General features: G+C 32.5%; 1 pseudogene; it reads right to left on the bottom strand.

Annotated features, from left to right (window-relative positions):
* Positions 1-4,708: 4,708 nt before the first annotated feature.
* Positions 4,709-4,792, bottom strand: LOC120223633 (annotated as a pseudogene).
* Between the last annotated feature and the right edge of the window lie 2,618 nt (positions 4,793-7,410).

Below are 7,410 nucleotides of genomic sequence, written 5' to 3' on the forward strand. Positions count from 1 at the left end.
GTTAATTCAAGATAATTAGTAACTCATTAAAGTACTTTCAAGTTTTAAATGTTTTTGTACTCAAATATTTTCAAGTTAGAAAAACAATGTAAAACCAAAAGTAATCTGGCCTTTATAATTACCAGGAGATTTCTAGCTAAACTTCCCTGAGAGGAAGAAGGAATTGGAAAATTGTCATACTTAGAGAATTAAATTTAAGGGTTCAGGCTCTGTCAGAAATACAAACAATTTATTCTCCCTACAGAAAAACTGACACAGAAAGTATGATTACATGTGATGGTAATTCTTCTAAGGACTGCTGGATGCATTGTTTTTATAGCCTCAGAGTACTATGAACTACTTTTAGTACTTTTGCAAAATATGTAATAAATTTCACAATAAAGTCAATATTATCTTAGGAAGCGTGCATCACCTACTGACCTATTGCTCATAAGGTTTTGTTCTCTAATGATTTATGCTATTACCTAAGATTAAGTATATATTTTTAATATGAAGATTTATTGGGCTCTTTTAGTCAAACAGACAGCAACCATTGCAGTCATAATTTAAAATTCTCCATGCTTAAAAACCCCCTCAATTTTCCCTCCACTAAATGAATAAATACAAATAGATAAATTAAAAAATATATATCCATTTGTCTAAAAATTATTGGGGACTTTCCATATGTCAGGAACTATGATAATACTATACATATAAAAATATCATATTTATTTATTAAGCATCTGATGCAGTTGATGTAGGTTTTCCCTTTTACAGATAAGTAAACAGACTTGAGGAGATTATAGAATGTATCCAAAGTTCAATATCTTCTCACCAGAAGAGCTCTCCTTATAATATCATTTGCACAAAACTCAACTCTAAAGTCTAGACACTTAACCCTCAGTTCTACTGTCTCCCAAGCAAAATGAGGATAAGAGAATCTCATTTTGGCAAGTACATACATATCAAAATGTTTTAAAAAGAATCCATAGGTTCCCATGATCAAGTGTGAAAGAAAGGGTATTTTTATTGGGAATGGGAAGGATAAGAACACAAAACAAAGTAATCAGTTCATGCATTTGTAACATAATTAACAATCTTAATATGAGCCCTTCTATTCTATTAGTATTATTGACTCAGTGAGAGACTGTGGGTGGAAACTTACCATTTTAAGAATCACCAGGTGAAACATAAATCTACTAAGGTGTATACCAGATACGTAGTTCTAGACTAGTGACAGTCAAGGAGATGAGATGGATTTATGATCAATCTTTTCCATCTCATGTTTTCTAACAAAATTATGCAACAACATTGAAAATTATTACATCTCTAGGTTGTGTGTGTATGTGTGTGTGTGTGTGTGTGTGTGTAGGACACAAGGAATGAAGGGCTGTAGGAGATTTCCTCTTTTCACTCATGCATCCTAGACATAAATGTCAAGAATTTACACTTGACTACCTTAATAGAGAAGTTAATATAAGATGCAAACCAGATTCTGATCATCTCATGTTTCTATTTTAAACATGCAGTTTGAGTTTAGGGACTACATGTACCCAGACCACCATGGTTATTTTTTGATAAATAGTGCAAATATAAAATTTCCAATTACTATACTATTTTTACCAAAAAGATATAAGGAATTGGTCTTATTGGCCTTCTCATTAACTAGCACATCAACTTGTTATGAACCCTAAAATTACTTTTTTCCTGAAATAAAAGCCTAAAGTTTAGAAAATGGCTGGATGAGCAAATAAAATGAATTCTCCTCTTCCTTAACCCTTGGCTCCAATCTGTCTCCCTGATTCTCAAAGGCACAGAAAAAATGGTATCCAAATACAAATGACACTGCTCAACTAAATGGCATGCACTTATGCCTGTATTATTATAGGCACTTATTGTTTTGTGCTTCATTCTATTCAACAAAAAATCTTGACCCCAGAATAAATGCAACCCCAGCCAGAATACTTTTGGAGTATTGAATTTGTGTCTGGAGTCCTTGATATTAGAAAGATGTGGATTAGAGTTGTGTGCCAAGGCATACCAGAGGAGGATAGTGAGGTGACCAGAAGTCAGATCTAATGTAAAGGGGAAGATAGATGTGGAGGAGAAAAAAATGGAATGGGACTTGTTTTTAATTGTTGCAGATTTGTCACACACAAAAAAGAAGACATAATCTTGTTTATAACGCTGGAGAATGGAGTTTTAAAAGATGAATACATTTTAAAATTATAAGAAAGCTTTTAAACTGCAACAAGCTACTTTAGGAATCAGTGAATGTCTTTCCACTAAATGCATTTATATAACTCTAAGTTGTGTGATAACTTGTCTTGAGCTCTTCGGTTTGGAATTTGTAGTACAGAATTTATTATTCCTTCCAAATTTGAGTATCTCAGTAGACTAGGCTAACATACTGTCCCTATAAACACACAGTTATTAGGAACATGACATGATAACTTGGAAAAAAATCAGATCTTTCTTCTTTTTTAAGATTGGATAGTCATTCTGTTCTAATCCATGAAATAGTACAAGACATGAAGAAGATAAATTTTATAGTCAGACTCAATATACTTCAAATATAAGCTGTGTGATTTCTTAAAATATTATAGAATTTTCCTGAACTCATGTTGCTTACCATATAAAATAAGAATAGCATCCTTATAAGATTTTGAGAGAATTAAAAAAGACGATGAATCAAAATTATGATGCAGAATAAAAATACAATAAATGTGGCTATTGTTATTACTTGGCCGTATGCATTTGATGTGCATACTGTTAATTCTTACACTGTTGATTCAGTAGCCAGGGCACTGAGGAGGCAAAGTAACTGATATTTTGCCATATGTAAATATATAAATGAGTCCACAGTCTCATCATTTTTCAGCACATAAAAAGATATAAGGTTTATATCCATAATAATCTCAAGTGTATTTGAACAAGAGTAGTCTTACCTGAATATATCTATTTTTATAAGACAAATCTCAAATGTTACTTGATTCTTTCACACATTATTTCACATAGTCTAACATTCTACAGATATTTGTTTAGAGGCCATTATCTATACTTGAAAATAAGTACATAACTAGATAAGGCTCTGCATTATATATCCATTATAATATAGTGGACATTTCTCTTATTAAGGTCAGTTATAAGATCCAAATATGATTTTGTCTCACTTTTACCCTTCTTAAATCCTTATGCAATTTTCCAACTGTGACACCATTTAATTAATTAATTAATTAATTAATTTACCTACTTCCTTTTCAAAGAAATGCTAAGTTACATATCTTAATTTTTTAATTATAACAAATATAGGCATTGAAGCACATAGTGGGTGGTATTGATGAGGGAGCAAACTGCAAGCTGAGGGCAAAGTACAAGCTAGCACCCCCCACCAGGTTGGAATATGCATGATATTCCTGACACTCCTGCCTACCCAAGAACAAAGGAAAGGAATTTAAGTGCTTGCCATGGTGATGTGGGAAACAAAGGCAAATGAAAAATTGAATTCCCTTATTGTCTATAGTTCATGACAAGTCCTTGAAACAGGCAGAGTAACCTTCTTCTAGGAGCTCAGCTGCCTCTATGATGTTGACACACTTTGCTAGGGACTGAAGGGAATCTTGGTTTATCATTATCCTCACCCTCAAAGATTCTGTAGGTCTACTTTAACATATAAAAATTCCTTTGGAAACTTCCTTTATCTCACTTCCTTAAGATACATGCTGGCACTCATACTCCAAGCTTATGGCCCCTGATATACATCGGAAGGGTCTCATGACTGAGGTTTTACTAAAGGGAAATAAATGGCATTTCCCTAGCAACAGCTAGCCCTTCAGGGTCCTGGAAACTCTGCTTCCAAAATTCCTTAGAGACTTATGCTGTCCCTAACTCCCTTCCAACCTAAAGGTATATAATCAGTTACCCATCACAAGCCCAGCACAGCTCTTTCTGCCCACCTGTCCTGTCCCTCTGCTTTAATAAAATCACCTATCTGCACCAAAGACATTCTTCAAGAATTCTTTCTTGGCCATCAGCTCTGAAACCCCTATCACTCCAAAACCCCACCAGTATGAAATGAGTCTCTAAAGGAGAGAAGTACATATTTAATTACTAAAAAATATAAATCAATAGAATTTACACATGAATGATTTTTATATCAGAAATTATTTAGGGCAGTGTGGTCTTTAGAAAACCTACATCAGAAACATCCAGGGTGATTGTTAAATAGATTTTTATGACCAGCTCTTACTCCCAAATCAAAATATCTTATATGTGGATAGAAATTAATAATCAAAACAAGAAATTAGAGAAGTTCTTTTATATTTATTTTGTAGTATTAATGTTTTACTGGAAGTGAGAAAAAAAAAATTCTCAGCCTAACTTCAATGTCTGATCTCATTCATACAGAAGATAAGTTTAGAGCCATCACTACAGTCACCTATTTCAATAGATTTTATTGTGGTTATTATAATTTTTAATTATAAATTTCCATCTGGTTCTTCTTTACATTTCCTTTACATTTTCTGTTTCTTCACAGACACTCTCTATTTTCCTGTTTGTTTCAAGAGTGTTCATAATTGCTTGCTTGATTAATTGTATGCTATGTGAATTTCTCCTCCATTATAAGAAAAGAAGAACAAAATCAGGCTAGGGTCCATAGGGAGTAGGAAGCCAGATAGTAGAAAGGGTAACTAGTGGTGTTTTCTGGATTCCATTAGTGTTTCATTTCCTGATTTGGGCACTGATTTTCAATTAGCAATAATTGTGTGTCGGATAAACCTTATTGGCTACAATACTGCCACTGGGCAAAGCTGGACACTGACTTTAAATGTGGTTTCACAGTGAGAAAATTTTGGGGCTGTATGTTTTTTATTTTGTACTTTTATATATGTATTTTGTATTTTAATACAATTCATAAAAATGTAACTGAACTCTCCAACTCAACTAAAACAGTTTTATTTTTATAATGATTTATTTCTGAGAGGGAGAGAGAGAGAGAGAGAGAGAGAGAGAGAGAGAGAAAGACAGCGTGAGCAGGGGAGGGTCAGAGAGAGAGACACAGAATCCGAAGTAGGCTCCAGGCTCTGAGCTAGCTGTCAGCACAGAGCCCAACGTGGGGTTCGAACCCATGAACAGTGAGATCATGACCTGAGCCAAAGTCAGACGCCCAACTGACTGAGCCACCCAGGCACCCCCAACTAAAACAGTTTTAAATGTGATTTCATAAGATATCATTCAGAAATTTAATTTAAAAAAGAAAATATGTTACTCAGAAACAATTATTACATAAAATTATTCAAAACTAAGAAAGAAAATAATATAATTAATTGTACATAAGAATGAGTACTAAAATGAAATAGTCATATGTCACATTTAGAAGTTAGGAGAATATGATATCCTAAAGGGCCAGTTCATCCTATACGTAAATATTAAATATAAATACAATGAATACCATCAGAGGGTTTTTATTAAATTTTATAAGATGATTTTAAATTTCTATGAAAAACATGGATTTTAAACAATCAAGGGATACTTGAATTAGAACAACGAGATAGGCAGAATTCTAAGATTGCCCTCAAAGCCTCCCCCTTGATAACTGTTCTACTCTCTGGAATTTGTGACTATGATTATCTAGTCATTCTTGTGTTTAGAATATGTTATAATGTTATACAGCCCAGTATCCTTAAATAAAGGAAGATTAAAGTGAATGAATTTGAATTACATATATGTCAACAAGGTGTATCTCATTATAGAATATCTAAGAAAAATCGAATTATAGAATACAGGTAGTATATTCTATGCAATGAAATGAAAACATGCAAGATAATATTTATGAGAAACTACATATGTATTACTAGTATATGGAAAACCATAATAATGATAAATATCAAATTAGAGCAGTAGTTATTTTTTATGGGTACAAAAGGTGGTGAGTGATATGGATGGTGACAGGAAATACACATGGTTTTCATTTTATGAAGTAAATTTTTATTTCTAAAGGTGAATTGTTGAAATATAGATACTTTAGATTTTATAAAATGGTATGCTTTACATATTTTTTATCTGTAACATTATTTTATAACTTACATTGTTTTTATGCTTTATAGGTTTTGAAAAATGTTAAAATTTGTTATATTAATCAACCAACAAAATCTTTCTACTTTTGCTCAGTCAGGCATTTTATTACCCAAATTTTTAAGTAGAGAAAACAGTTTAGAAAATGACAGTATCCAACAAAGTTTTCAGATAGTACATTTAGTGTAGCATTCAATACACTGAGCTACTTTTAAAAGGAAAGGAATGTTTATTGCATATCTGCAAAGTGCCAGGACACTGACATATTATCTCAATAAATCCAGTGAAGTATTCTTATGCTGTTATAAAAATAAGAAACTTGAGATCTAGAGAAGCTGTCACTTGCCCAAAAACTCTCCCCCAGAAGCAAATCTAGGGTGTTTGTATGACCACAAAAGTCCTGTTTATATCTTACTGACTCCCCAAGAACATGGCTTCTTGTTTAGTAAGGACTTAAGCATTAATTGAAGAGTGTATATCATAAAATAAAAACATCCAATAATTTGCCTTTCTGCAATAATTTCTAAATTCATACGAGACTGCTTTCAAAATTGTTCTATGTTTGAAAACAAAAATCATCTAAAGTCATGAAATATCTTCATACTTTTCTATCTTCAAAATGAATACTCTTAGAGTTTTTTTTCTCCCTCCAATTTTGCTATTCCTTGAAACAGGTAACTATTAATGTTAAAAATGTTAAAGTCATTTCCTTACAGATCATAAATCCACAGTACTGGGAAGTAATTCCCATTTCTAACTTATGCAACATCACACTCCATGCTGAGTGCTGGTTACTCTTTGGTTCCATAATGATGATCACTGAATCCTAAGTTTAGTTTCCTTGAAAGTTAGACCTTTCATGTCTAATTTAGCAATTGATCCAAGTACTATAAAACAAATGTTTTTAAGTATTTACATATTAGTTAAATTAAGGCTGCCAAACACCTCCTGTCTATTGACCTTCATTCTTCATCACTGAGGAGCCCTCCCCTTGCTTTATAGAAGAGGTAGAGAGAAACATCAAAGTCATTATTTGGACCTCAGCTATTCAACTTTGAGTCTTAATCCTTAGAAGCCTGCCATTTACAAGCTTTCTGGAAATTTTGTTTTGAACTTAAGAATTGAAGTTCTAACATCATAACATCCTTGAAAAACTGGAGAAAGAAACAGAAAAGACCTCCCTCAAATTTATTATCTACTGTCTAGATATTCTTAGATTGTAGTGAAAAGAAAAATATATTTGAACGGTTACCAAGATTTCAAATTGGTGATATTTTTCACAAGATGTTCTTCTATTCCTAGTGTATTATCTATTTTCTTTAATGAACTCTGTAATTTTGTTCATCTTAATGGAGA

The sequence above is a fragment of the Hyaena hyaena genome, unplaced genomic scaffold, assembly GCF_003009895.1.
Source record: "Hyaena hyaena isolate Hyena2069 unplaced genomic scaffold, ASM300989v1 scaffold_1024, whole genome shotgun sequence".
NCBI classification, from domain to species: domain Eukaryota; kingdom Metazoa; phylum Chordata; class Mammalia; order Carnivora; family Hyaenidae; genus Hyaena; species Hyaena hyaena.